We start from the raw sequence: 14,335 nt of genomic DNA, 5'->3' as shown, positions 1-14,335 counted from the left end.
AAAAAAAAATAGAAAGTTCTGGAACTTTGGGCAAGTTTCTTCCTTACTAGGAAAACAAGGAGTTTAGAGTTAAGGGTACCTAACTTCCCTTCCGGCTCAAATGCTTTCGGATTCTAAGGTAACAATTCTTTTTTTGTTTGTTTGTTTTGAGGTGTTTGGGTTTTTTTTCATTTTTTAAATCTCTTTTAATTTTTAGGTTTTTTTATTGAAGTATAGATGGTTTGCAATGTTGTGTCAATTATTGCGATACAGCAAAGTAATTCAGTCATATATATATATACATATATTCTTTTATAAAATATTCTTTTCCATTATGGTTTATCATAAGATATTGAATATAGTTCTCTGTGCTATATAGTAGGACCTTGTTTATCCACTCTATATATAAGAGCTGACATCTGATAATCCCAACCTCCCACCCCTTCCTTCCCTCAATCCCCACCCCTTGGGAACAACCAGCCTAAGATGATGATTCTTCTCCATGATTTCTCTGGAAACACAATAACGTTTTGTCTGGACCCAGCACATCGTAGGTACCCAGATAAATTCAGCTTCCTTCCTCCACCTGTCCCCTTTCATTCCTACAGCTGTTCTCAGCTCCCAGTTCCTCCTCCTGGGTTACATAACAGAAGAGAGACAAAGCAGGGAGTTGGGGGGCAGAAAAAAGCCGCAACAATTTACACTCGAAAAGGCACATCTAAATGAAGGAAAGAAAACATAGCTGAACAGCCTGTCATTTCCCAGAGAACCTGGGCGACTCTTCGGAAGGTTGCCAGCCCAAGTATAACCGGAAAGTAAACGTGTTCCTGACCCCAAGACCCCAGCAAGAACTTCCGTTTCTCACACCCCCAGGGTGAAGGCTCTGCTCCATCATCAGACCCTAAGGAATCTTTGTTACTCAGCCACAGAGGCTAGGCAGGGATCAGAGGCCCAGCCTCTCCCCTGCCCTGCCTCTGGGCTGCCTTGGCCAAGTAGGTCCCAATGGTGACCGGAAACATCCAATCTCATCTGGGATTCATGAGCCAATGACTCTCCCGACACGGGCACCCAGGCTCCTCTCACCCCTTCCCAGCGCCAAGGAGGCTGGGGAGAAAAGGCCCCTCCAAGCTTGCCCGGTGAGCTGGACCTTCTGTCCCCAGGCCAGGCTGGTCTGCCACACACAACTCACAGCGGGAGATGAGCAGCTCGGAGTTGGGGCGGAGGGGTGCCCAGCAAGAAAGTGGGGAGAAGGTGCCCAGCTGCTGCTGCTGGGCTGGGCGCCGAGTGGGATGAGCAAAGAGACTGACTCCTGGCGCCAAGTCCAGAGTCTTCCTCCAGGTGAACGTGATGACAAGGTGGTTTGGTCTTCAAAGCGTTTTTTCCTTCCATCATCTAATTTGAGTCCCACTGTAATCTTCTGGGATACTCAGGGCAATTATCATTCCCATCTTACAGATGAGGAAATCAAGAGTGCACCCCACCTGCCACTCTAAGGGGCATTGCTCTCAGCTCCCACGCCCTGAGATTCTGGGTTTGGAAACAAAAACGAATAAGCAGCCCAAAGCCCCGCCCCGAGCGAGCAAACGCATTCCTGTCTCCTGTTCTCAAAGAGTCCCTATCCTGCCTAGGAAGCCAGTTACAATGTAACAGAAAAAAACAGTGGAGTAAAGTCACTCCTATTCAATGGACATGAGTTTGGGCAAACTCTGGGAGATAGTGAAGGACAGGGAAGCCTGGTGTGCTGCAATCCATGGGTTCCCAAAAACTCAGACACAATTTGGCAACTGCACAACAATGAAAGTCACTTGGACCCAGGCTGCAAAGCCACTGCCTACTAGCAGGTGACCCAGAACGAGCCAATATCCTTTCCGAAGCTTCAATCTCACCCAGGATGACAGGGAAGGAAGGCGCTGTGATTTTACGGCAAGAGTCTTTGGTGTCAGCCTGACTGGCTTTGAATTGCAGCTGCCACCTCTAATGTCTGTGACCTCACACAGATCACTTTACCTCTCTGAACTCCAAGTTCCTCAGTGATACGATAAGGACAAACAGTTCATGTCTATTTGCCCTTATCTGTGTCCAGTGCTTTACACAGACAAACTCATCTAATCCTCACAGCAACTCTGATGTCTCTGCCCCCATTTCACAGCTGAGGAAAGCTGGCTGTGAGAGCTGAAGACACTTGCCTGATATCACACAGCCAGTAAGTGCAGCAAGGAATTCACACCCAGCCCAGACCCCTGCTTCGCATCCCACGCACACAGGCAGACCTTCTCCTGCATGGCCGACACTGGACTGAATAGCAGCTGTTATGCCATGATGAACGCGCCATGCGAACCTACAAACCACTTATCTACCTTGTACTTGGAATGACTGTCCTGGTGACCCCAGAGGAGGCAGATGGGTTACCCCCAGCTTGGTGGTATCCCCGTGAGCTTAAGAACTGGATCTTATGCACCTCTGTCCCGCCACCATGACTAGTATCGTGTCACCTTTCCCTCCCTGACCTTCTCGACCACTACCCTCCAGCCATCCGCATCAGACCCTCCCCATCCTGCTGAAGTCTTAGGCCCAGTGACAATCTCCCCTCCCCCCACCACAAGTGCCATCATTCAGGGCACTTCCCCCTCTGCTCAGATGACCCGTTCTCCACCCTGGCCCCTCACCTCCTTGGCTCCATCACATCCACTCTTCTTTAGCTCCTTTTTCTCAGACATCATCCTGAAGTCATAAACTCACAGAGCATCATCCTTACCGTGATCTTACCAAAGCTTCCAGATCTTTGACCCCACTAAGATCGTCACTCCATGAACACACACACACTACTTTCTCCTTAATCCCCCCTCTGACTTCACGGTCCTCTCTCTCCAGCCCAGATCCCATGGGCCTTTGCTTCAACCTCTCCAGCTGACATGCTTCCCTGGGACACCTTGGCCTTACCCAAGGTCCTCACATCATACACACCTGACCGAATCCCAAGCTAGAGCACCCAACCATCTGACCTCACCGTAGTTACACTGGGATCACCAAGCACAGATAGAAGAAATTCTACAGCGTTATAGACTGGCTTTCTGTATTGCCCTTCAGGTAAAATCGAAAATCCTCACCATGGTCTTCAAGGCCTTGTACAATTTGCCACCTACCTCTCCAAGCACATCTCTTTAATCCATGCAGCAGATAATTATCAAGTATGTACTCAGTGCACTTACAGGGGACTGTGCCCGCCTCTTTGCACCCTCTGAAGCCAGGATGAACTGCTTTCGGTCCCTGAATTGTGATCCCTCTCAACCAGGTGTCCTTCTGCTTAGAAGACACCCATCTCTTTCCCCTGAGACACCCTCTTGCTCCCTCTGAGGGTCTCGGCTTCAGGGAGGCTCCTCTGAGCAGTTTTGTCCGCCTCCTAACCTGGAGTTGGTTGGTGGCTCTGCCAACGGGCACACAGTAGCATCAGTCCATCCTCAGGATGGCATTTTTTGATAAGATATATTTATAATAATTATATGATCTGGACTGCTCACTACGGTATATCCAAGGCTCAATAAATATTTTTTTCAAAGAAGGGAAGGAGATATATATACATATGTGCTGTGCTGTTCTTAGTCGCTCAGTCATGTCCTACTCTTTGCAGCCCCACAGACTGTAGCCCGCCAGGCTCCTCTGTCCATGAAATTCTACAGGCAAGAATACTGGAGTGGGTTGCCATTGCCTTCTCCAGGAGATCTTTCCGACCCAGGGATCAAACCCAGGTCTTCCACATTGCAGGCAGATTCTTTACCATCTGAGCCACCAGGGAAGCCCAAGAATACTGGAGTGTGTAGCCTATCCCTTCTCCAGGGACTCTTCCTGACCCGGGAATTGAACCAGGGTCTCCTGCATTGCAGGCTGATTTTTTACCAGCTGAGCTACCAGGAAAGCCCATATATACATATATATATGACACATATATAGCATATATATATGATATAGCTACGTAGCAGGGTTTTAAATTTTTATTTGTTTATTTTACTTTTGGCTGTGCTGGGCCTGCATTGCTGCACATGGGTTTCCTCTAGTCGCAGCAGGCAGGGGCTCCTCTCTAGCTGCAGCGCACGGACTTCTCACGGCGGTGGCTTCTCTTGTTGGGGAGCACAGGGTCTGGGACGCAGAGGCTCAGTAGTTGCAGTTCTCAGGCTCTAGAGCACAGTCTCAATATCGTTGCAGCTCATGGGCTTAGTTACTCCGAGGCATGTGGGATCTTCCTGGACCAAGAATCGAACAGGTGTCCCCTGCATTGCAAGGCTTATCCACTGGACCACCAGGGAAGCCCAGCAGGTTTTAATAAATAGCTACAGAAATGAAAACTTTGCTGCAAAATCACTGTGCATGCACCCTGAGCCACTCCATGTGTCACTGGAGTCGGTTCACCAGGTCTAATTTTGGTATTAGCCCAGCTGTCCAATTCTTAGCTCCAGTGAGTCCCTTCCTCTGTAGCCTTTACGAACAAAGCGGGGAGAACAATTTCTCTGTCCCTTGAAAGAAGTCCAAAACCTTTCAGGACCCCCTCTGATAAGCGTATTGAGAAGCTCCACTCCCAGCCTACTTGGGTTCCTATGGGGCCTGGGTGGTGGGGCTCCCAAGGACAAGAGGCCAGAGGATGGCAGGTCTACTCTGACCTTCTCCTTTGCAGAAGGCTAAAGCCCGACTCTGTGGACATGAGTTTGAGTGAACTCCAGGAATTGGTGATGGACAGGGAGGCCTGGCGTGCTGTGATTCATGGGGTCGCGGAGAGTCGGACACGACTGAGCGACTGAACTGAACTGAACTGAACTGAAAACCCAAGAGAAGCCCCCTGGAGCCCACCTGTCTCACCTCCCTCTCTTTCTCTCCCTGCCCGTGAAGTTCTATTCAGTCTGGCATCCACATGGCCCCCCTGCTCTCTCACTCACCCACCTCTACATGGCTTGATCCCCCCCCCAACCATGTTGCCAGGCAAAAATGCCAGGCTATGGGTCAGAAGGATGAGTGCACGGAGTGTCAGCTCGGGGCCAGCTGTGAGGTTTGGGGCAAGTCACTCAGCAACTCTGATTTCTCTTCTCCTCTATGAAAGAGGACATGGTCGTCCCTACCTTGCCCAGCTGTGTTGTAGGGGAAATAGAGTTAAGGGCTGCAAGACTCTGGGGAAGTTTTCTGTAGACATTTGACAACACAGCCTATAATCCTCGCCATCCTCCCCAGCCCACTTCCTCTGTGAAGTCTCCCCCATAACCGTGGCCCAGCCTCTTCCCTAATCAGCATTGTTGTTCAGGGAATTTTTCTTATATATCGGGATTTGTTGTTGTTTGCTCTTTAGTCACTCAGCCATGTCCGACCCTTTACTACATACACTATGAACTGTAGCCCACCAGGTTCCTTTGTCCATGGGATTTCCCAGGCAAGAATTTCTGGAGTAGGTTGCCATTTCCTTCTCCAGGGGATCTTCCCAACCCAGGGATTGAGTTATGTCTCCTTCATTGGCAGGCAGATTCTTTACCACTAAGCCACCAGGGAAACACTTGGAAAGGTATAAATAAGTGTCTCCAATGAAAAAAAAAAAAAGATGTTTAATTATATGTTATATGTTCCAACAACTAGTGATAACAATAGTACCCACCTTATAAGACATTATTGTAAGGATTAAATGAATTCATATGTTATGTATATGAATATGAAAGTATAAATATAAATATGAGTTAATCCATGTGCATATGAATTAAACAAATTAATATAAGCATTTAAAATAATGCTGGGCACATGGAAAGTCTAAATGAGTATTAGCTATTTTTATCATCGTCATCATCATTATGTGCTGATACCCCAGAAACTGGTGACAGCAGCTGCCTCTGGGAAGAGGGAATAGAGTCCTTAGGGGACAGGGAAGGGAGCAGTTTGCCTTTTCTGTGCACAGTTCTTTTTAACTTTTAAACCACATGGATGTACATTACCTATGAAAATGAACTGGTTATAGGGACTTCTGTGGTAGTCCAGTGGTTAGGACTCTGAGCTTCCAACGCAAGGGGTGTGGGTGTGATCCCTGGTTGGGGAACTAAGATCCTGCAAGCCACATGGCCAAAAATAAAAAACAAAGTTAAATGAACTGGTCCTAAATTTTTTAAAAATTGCAGACCAATGGTAGAGCCAACATACAGAGAGCCCTGAATCAGAGACAGTTGTTTATTTGGTTCCAGGTCATCTGCAACCCAGCTCTGTCACTGAATCCCTGTTCTCCATCACACAACCATGTTGGCAATGTTTCCTACTGAGCTGCTGCCCCAGGGTGGTACTAAGTCACTAAATCATGAAGCCATCACGTGAACCCAGGGAGCCAGGGTACATCACTGTCTCCATATTAGAGGTGAGGAAATTGAAGAGCCTAAAGACAAACAACTAGTCCAGGATCCTACAGATAGTAAGTGGCAGAGCCAGGATCCTCCAGGTGTGACTAGCTTCTAAAACTAGACCCTAGTTACAGCTAGACCCTCTTGTTACAGCTCCAGCCCCACCTGCCCCATCCCAATCCCACTCAGCCAGTCTGTGCATGGCCTGGCCCCTCAAAACAGGCCAGGGTTCTAGAGAAAACAGCTTCTGTCATCTTCCTTTATATGTTCGAGGCTTTTCCCTCCTTCCTTCCCCAAAATAATAACTATAACTTTCCTAGCTGTAGGCAAGAACGGGTACTTGTTAAATATTTGCCAAACTGAATTAAATTTGTCAAAAACATAGTCCGTTCCAGGCCACGCCGTCTTCATCATCATTATCATCATCAGAGATAAATATCACAAGAGGTGTCTACACTCTGCTATGCTCTGGAGGAGATCCATAGATCTAGAAATTCTGACAGATCTAGAAAGAGCTTCTGGATAACACTGTAGGGAAGGGAGAAGGGCTAGGAATGTCCTGAGAAGCTCTGAAAATGTGCTCAGAGCTGTCTTGTCTCCCTTCTAATCCTCAACACACTCATATACACATAGGTGACACACCCTGAACTCAGATAAGGTGTTTCAGCCACCATTCTATCATGGTAGGGGCAGAAGCTTTATTGAGCAATTACAGAGCTGTTATTGCACTGCAATTATCAACTCCAGGAGGAAAGGAGCTTAACTGGGCTATCTCCCTCACCTCCAGGCTCCGGCTGGTACACCTGGCAGACACCTGTCAGCTCCAGAGCCTGCAGGGCCAACAGGCTGCCTTTCAGGTCTGACAACTCCAAGACCTTGCAACGTGGGGCTGGCCCCAGGGCAAGGCAAGGTGCTTCCACTCAGATGGAGAAGAGATAGTGGTGGTGGGGGGGGGGGGGGGTTTCTCAGAAGATCCTCCCAAAGACAGCATTCTCCTTCACCACCCGCATCCTTGGAAGAAGAAGCCCACCCTGCTCTGTAAACCAAGCACCTAATCCTTTGGAGCATCTGAAGACAGGAGCTTCCCCAGAGGAGGCGGGCAGCCTTCCAAGCATTCCGGGTAATAGAATGAGAGACATTATCGTGGATGCAAACAAATATTGCTGCGATTGATGTCAAAAGGTGCTCTGTCGACGTTTTCCTCCAGGAGTTTCACAGTATCCAGTCTCACATTTAGGTCTATAACCCATTTTGATGTGGTGTGCATATACAGTGGAATATTACTCAGCCATAAAAGGAATGAAATGATGCCATTTGCAGCCATACAGATGGGCCTAGAGATAATTTTACTGAGTCAGACAAAGACAAGTATCATATCATATCAGTTATATGTGGGATCTCAAAAATGATACAGATGACCTTATTTACAAGACAGAAATAGACTCACAGACATAGAAAACAAGCCTCCAGTTACCAAAGGGGAAAGGGTGGTAAGGATAAATTCGAAATTTGGGATTAACAGATACATACTACACTATACAAAGTATAGTATAGTAAAGTATAGCATACACAACAAGGACCTACCATGCAACACAGGACACCATGGTCAACATCCTGCAATAATCTATAATGGAAAAATTTGGAAAAGAATTGATGTAGATATACTGATAGATATGTTGACAAAGATGTGTGTGTAACTGAATCACTTTGTCGTACATTTGAAACACTGCAAATCAACTGTGCTTTGATTGAAAAAACAAGAACCTTCATCATGAGAACTAGCCTGTGCAGCTAATAAAGTTTACAAAACACCTGTAGTCCATAATCTCATTAGCTATTATTTCACGACAATCCATCAAGGTCAACAGGACAAGGGCAATGTCCTTATTTTCAGGTGAGTCACAATGAGATAAAGTGTTCAAGACCACATAATTAGCTACTGACATATATTAGCTCTGTCCATTCAAAATTGCCAGTAACGATGAGACACCACAGGTCTTCTCCCTCTGAATGCAAAGGGCGAAGGGCGGCCTTGACCTGGCAAAGCCCCAGGGGAGTCAGAGAAGTATTTCTCGACAGGACCACACACAGACGGCAAGACCACAGGTCCCATGGTGGACTCAGGGGGTGGGGAGGCTAATAGCCCCGCCCTGGCTCTCCTTTATTTCCTGCTCTTCTCTGCGCTCAGGACTGACCAGGCAACTGGTCAACCTCAGCGAACTCTCAGATGCCCATGGAACAAGGAACTAAGTGCAGAGTAAAATGCTCCTCCCCATCCCAACTCAGGCTCTGCTTGCAGTCTCAGACTCAGGGTTGCAAACTCCCTCTCCCCACAGAGATACCATCTGTTCTTCTGGCTTCAGGCACCACCTATCTCCTCTAGGCTGAAGCCTTGCATGGCCATCTCTGCCCTCATGTCAGTCTTGGGCCCCATCTCTAAAGCCATTAAGGACATTTGCATGGGGATGCCTTGCCTTGTGGTAAGCTACAAGCCTGGAACAAAAGGGATTCTAGTATCCTTTTGGGTCTTTCTCTCTCATCATCTCAAAATCCTCTCTGGGCCTTTGAATTTCCAACTACCAAAATTTGCAGCCATCATTTTCTCTCTTTTTTTTTAAAAGATTTTTTTGATGTGGACCATTTTTAAAGCCTTTACTGAATTTGTTACAAAATTGCTTCTGTTTTATGTTTGGGTTTTTTTTTTTTTTTTGGCTGCAGGGCATGTGGGATCTTATCTCACCCACCAGGGGTTGAACCCACACCCCCAGCATTGGAAGGCAAAGTCTAAACCACTGGACCACCAGAGAAGTATCTCATTTTCTCGATGTCAGATCTCATCACACTCTACCAAAGTTTCAAGGTGACCTACAGAAAGGGCATCACTGCTCCCTTCACGGGCAAAGACAGAAAAACCAAAACATTTGCCACGAGGAGTCCCTACTCCCCTTAACCTGTGGCCATGACTTGAGCTCTATGAGGCTGATCTCTCTCTTTTCCTTGCCACCCTGCACACAGGATATGCCTAGCACACAGTAGGGACTCAGAAACTGTCCCCACACCGACCACTTGGAATTTACAAGTCTTCTTTTTTAATTGGAATATAGTTGCTTTACAATGTCGTGTTCATTTCTGCTGTACAGTAGGAACTTACAGTTCTTAACACTGGTCCATTTCTAGCATTTTTCCAACTATGGGAAAGAAAGAAGGAACAAACAAAGGGGGCAGGGTATTTAGGGACCACTTCCTCTCTGTCTGGCTTCTTTCCATTTTTAAACCTGTCTGACTCCATCCATCTACCCAACCCTACTCTCTGACAGGTCCTGACAAACACGCTCTGAACTCTGGACACATAGATCTTGGCCAGAACAGCATAATTCAGGAAGCAGGGCCCAGCCATGGCTGCCCTGCAGAGTAAGCAACTAAGATGATTTCAGGGGCTGAGAATCACAAGTCTCTGCCTCCAAAAGGCACTGCCTCTCTTCTCACTGGCGCTAGAATCCTTATTGACAGGGAACAAAGCCCAGCTCTGTATAACCAAGGATGAGGCTGCAAAAGCAAATATTGAGCTAAACATGGACTTAAATTCATACTAGGGTGTAAAAGACTACCAGCAGATCCTTCCCTCAAAGCAAACTGATGAGAATACCTGAAGAGACAGGTGAAATCTCCTGACAGAGGAAGAGAAGGAGCAACCAGAATCAAGGTCATTAAGAGGCTTCTCCCAGCAAGAAAGAACTGGATTGGGGGTCAGCGACATGAATCCTAGTCCCACCTCTGCTGACATCAGGAACGTGATTCTACGTCTTTCAGCCTCAGTTTACAAGTCTGTAAAATGGGCTAATTAAACTAGTCATTCCCTAAGGTCCTTATAAGAGCTGGCAAACTGTGATCCAGTTATGTCAGTTTGGCCACCTGCCTATGTGGTTCTGTATTCTTAACATAGCACTGAACACAGAGCAACTGTTTGTCATGAAGTTGCCTGAAAACCCCCATTGTTCAGACCATGAGCTCAACAATGACTCCCAAGTCAATTTAGAGACCAAGGTCATCACAACCTTGAAGAACATGAAGAGAAACTGAAGATTGATCCCTACATGCTTACAGTCCTTTGGAATAACAGGAGCTGAGGCTTAATGAAACACAAAACAAAATGCTGCGATGGCACATATGAAATTACAGTAATCCCCCAGATTTGTAGAGTGATTTGCCATTAATCACCCTCTTTCATACCCATTATCTGATTTGATCTTCTCTAAATCCGAGTGAAGTAGACAGGGCAAGAACATCGCTCCCATTCTATAGACTTAGAAACTGAGTCTCGGAACTTCCCAGGTGGTCCAGTGGCAAAGACTCCATGTTCCCAATGCAGGGGGCGTGGGTTTGATCCCTGGTGGGGGAACCAGGTCCTGCTTGCTGCAGCTAAGACCTGGTGCAACCAAATAAGCAAATATTTGTTAAAAATAGTTATCCATTTTAAATATAGCAGTGTGTGTACATGACCTACCCAAAGTCCTATCTATCCCTTCCAGGCTAGTGTTCAGCACATGGGAGTCTGCTCAGTATTATGTGGCAGCCTGGATGGGAGGTAAGTTTATGGAGGAAATGGATCCATGTACATGTACATGTATGGCTGAGTCCCTTTGCTGTTCACCTGAAACTACCACAACACTGTGTATCAGCCCATGGCTGGGCCCTGCTTCCTGAATTATGCTGTTCTGGCCAAGATCTATGTGTCCAGCTAGAAATTGAGTCTCTGGCAGAGGAATTGCATCAAGTAAGTGGCAGCCAGGACTCAAACTCCGTCATTCACCCTACTGCGACCTCCAGATCCGAAATTGAGCTAGAAAAGGGCAGAGGGAGACAAACTCTGGAGAGAAACCCAAGTGACCTGCAAAAGCAATGGGTGCTTAAAAAAAAAAAAAAAAAACCCTCATTCGCTGGAGCCTGAAACCACCCCCACCCCCCCACCTCCTGCTTTCCTCTGCTGCCTGCCTACAGCTGCAGGGGGCTGGGAGAGCTCCCTGTCTCCCCGACACCCGTCCTTCTGTCTGTCTCTCCATTGGCTGCAGCCAGCAGCAAGGCGAAGAGCTGCCATGCTCTGCTTCCCCTTGAGCTCCGCCCAGCCAAGGCCAGGTTCACTCTGCAATCATTGTAGAGCAGGAGACTCCTGTCCATGACTAATCAAGCAGGTAGCACAGAAGTAAGATCAAACCCAACCAGGAAAGGAGATGGAGGAGAGAGAGAGAAAGCGAAATAAAACAAAGAGAAAGAAAGCAAGCCGCTTTAATAATAGGGTAATTGCCCTGTTTAGGATTACAATCTGCCAGCGTTTCACTAAACTTTATGACACATGATGACAAGTTAATAGGCCAGAAACCTCACCATGTGTGCGTAAAACAGAGGCCCTAGCCTCTTTGCACGGGGAGGTCACCCCCTGCCGGCTCCCCCACCAAAAAAAAAAAAAATCCAGCCAGGTGTGGGGGAGGGGGCCAAGAAGGTGGAGAAACTGGTTATTTCTGTTGTCAAAGTGGCCCCAGCAATAAATCACCATGCATAATGCTGTCATCCATCAAAGAAGAGCTTTGGCTGCCAAGGCCTTTGAAGTGGCAGCACCTGTAATTTCCCACCTATAAAAGGTAGCTTTGTGCGTCTATCACGCTGGAAGCTGACAGGAGTGAGACACACAGAGGCTTGGGCCTTCCCCGCGCCCATCCCAGCAGCCAGCCTGTGAAGCTCCCCACCTGGCGTGGCCTGGGAGGCAGCCCGTCTCCCCTCATTGGGCCGGTGGCCGCCAGGCCTCCAGCTGCCAGCAGATCGGGGAGGTGGGGGCGGGGAGAGGCTTCCAGCCTCCTCAGGGACTGAGGAGCAACACCTACCCTCATCCCCTCAGCGCCGACCCCCAGGGAGGCAGGCCGGAGTGGGCCCGAGGGGGGAGGCGGCGTCTCCAGGGACGCGGACCCTGTCATCAGAGCTGCCCCCAGGAACCTCCCCAGGCAGGGCGCCTCCCCAGACGTAACTGGATAAGGCTCTGAGGTGGGGGTGCGGCCGTGGACTCTGAGGGCCTCAGTCCTGTCCAGGAATCTGGACCCGGGGGAGGAGCAGCCGTTGCTGCTGTCCCGGCCTCAGGCGGGAGGGCTGGGTGCACGCCGAGTGAGTCAGCTCTGCCTGCCGTATAACCAGGAGCCACAGGCGGAGTGGCCTCAGCAACTGAAGCCTATTTTCTCATAGTTCCCGGGTCTGGAAGTCCAGCACCCCAGGCCCGGCGGGACTGTTTGTGAGGCCTCTTCTCTGGGCTTGTAGACGGCCGTCTTCTCCCTGTGTCTTGCTACGGTCTTCCTGTGAGCCTGTGCCAAGTGCCCAAATGCCCTCCTCTCACTAGGACCCACCCTAATGACTCTATGCTAACTTAATGGCCTCTTCAAAGACCTCTGTCTCCAAATACAGTGCATTCTGAGGGGCTGCAGGTTGGGACTTCAACATACAAATGTGTATTACACAATCCAGACCGCAACGGAGCCCCAAAGTTCGGCCCAGGGGGTACCCACCCTGCTGCCAAGATGGAACAAAGACCCTAAAAGCCACCCGTTCCACTGCAACTGGGAAAACTGAACCCAGCCCTCTCATGCCCCACATCACCTGGAAGGGGATCCGTCCCTAAGCTTCCAGACTCTGCGTGCCCGCGTCCTGTCCAAGAGCCGCCTTGCTTCTGCCTCCCACGGTGAGATTATTTACAGTGTGACCTGGACTGAGATCCCAAGGCATCTGCACAAAGGGACACGTATTGGGCACATATCAGGTCCCCAGTGCTGCTCTAAGAACCGATACCGCTTCATCTGTAGGACCACCTATGAGGTAAGTACATCAGGAAACCATGAGGGAACCTGCCCACAGTCACAGTTAGCCAGGGCCCAGCCTGGCCTGGAAACCAAGTCTCTGAGACCCCTGATCCCCTGATTTCATCCCCTGTGCTTCTCACCTCCTCTTCGCAATCCCAGATACTCGATAGTCAACAGTGTAGCTGCCACCACCCCCATCTCTGAGAGCCTGCTGAGCGGCTGGGAGTTAAGGACTCGCCTTTAACATTTTATAGGGGATTTAAAGCCACTTTTATCTGTGGGGCATTTTCCCAAAATCATGGCCGTATACATTTATGTGCTTTATATAAGCATATCTATGGTTTATCAACAGCAACACTTGCGTGCATTTGTTTGGTGAGCCAGCTCAGACTTCAGTTCCTGAGCACCCAGGCCAGTCCCCAGCGTCTCTGGGCTGACGGTTTTCCTTCTGCCAAGAGTCTCTTCCCTTCTCTGGACTCATTTTCCTGGGGGATAAATGAAAGGGTTGAGCTAAGTTGTTTCTACAACCTCTTTCTCCACTGGCACTTCTGATTCTTAAGAAAACCCTGAAGAAGAAAGAAAATGGTGCGTTTTGCCTAAAGGAGTCCTCTGCCCCTTCAAAGAGAGCTAAAACCTTAGACCCAAAGCTGCCAGTGCCCTGAGGCAGAGAGGACCATCAAGGCCTCCTACATACCCAGGCAAGAAAGTTCCACACCCGTGACCACCTGGACGAGAGTCAGTCTGTCCAGGGAGTGGGCAGCAGCCCTTCACCGTCCGACGGTGTCTGAGACCCTCCAGCTTCATTTCCTCTTCTCCTCCAACCTAAAATTTCTCATGGGTGTCACAGGTTCAATCCCTGGGTCCGGGAAGATCCGCTAGAGAAGGACACTGCAACCCACTCCAGTATTCTTGCCTGGAAAAATCCCATGGACAGAGGAGCCTGGCGGGCTACAGTCTGTGGGGTCGCAAAGAGTCGGACACGGAGTGACTAAGCACATCAGCCCCACACCAAACAGCCCCCGAGGCTGTGTGATAAAAGCCATAGTCACGGCTTCCATGAACACCAGAGAAGGGAGAGGCGGGGTTTCCCGGAGCTGAGGGGCCGTTTCTCGAGGTTTTGAATCCTGACCACGATTCTCGCGGCCTCGACGCTCTGCTCCTGACAGA

Source organism: Moschus berezovskii, chromosome 26, assembly GCF_049115385.1.
Source record: "Moschus berezovskii isolate FMDL1 chromosome 26, NW_MosBer_1.0, whole genome shotgun sequence".
In the NCBI taxonomy this organism is placed as follows: Eukaryota; Metazoa; Chordata; class Mammalia; order Artiodactyla; family Moschidae; genus Moschus; species Moschus berezovskii.
Note: the sequence above shows the minus strand (reverse complement) of the source record.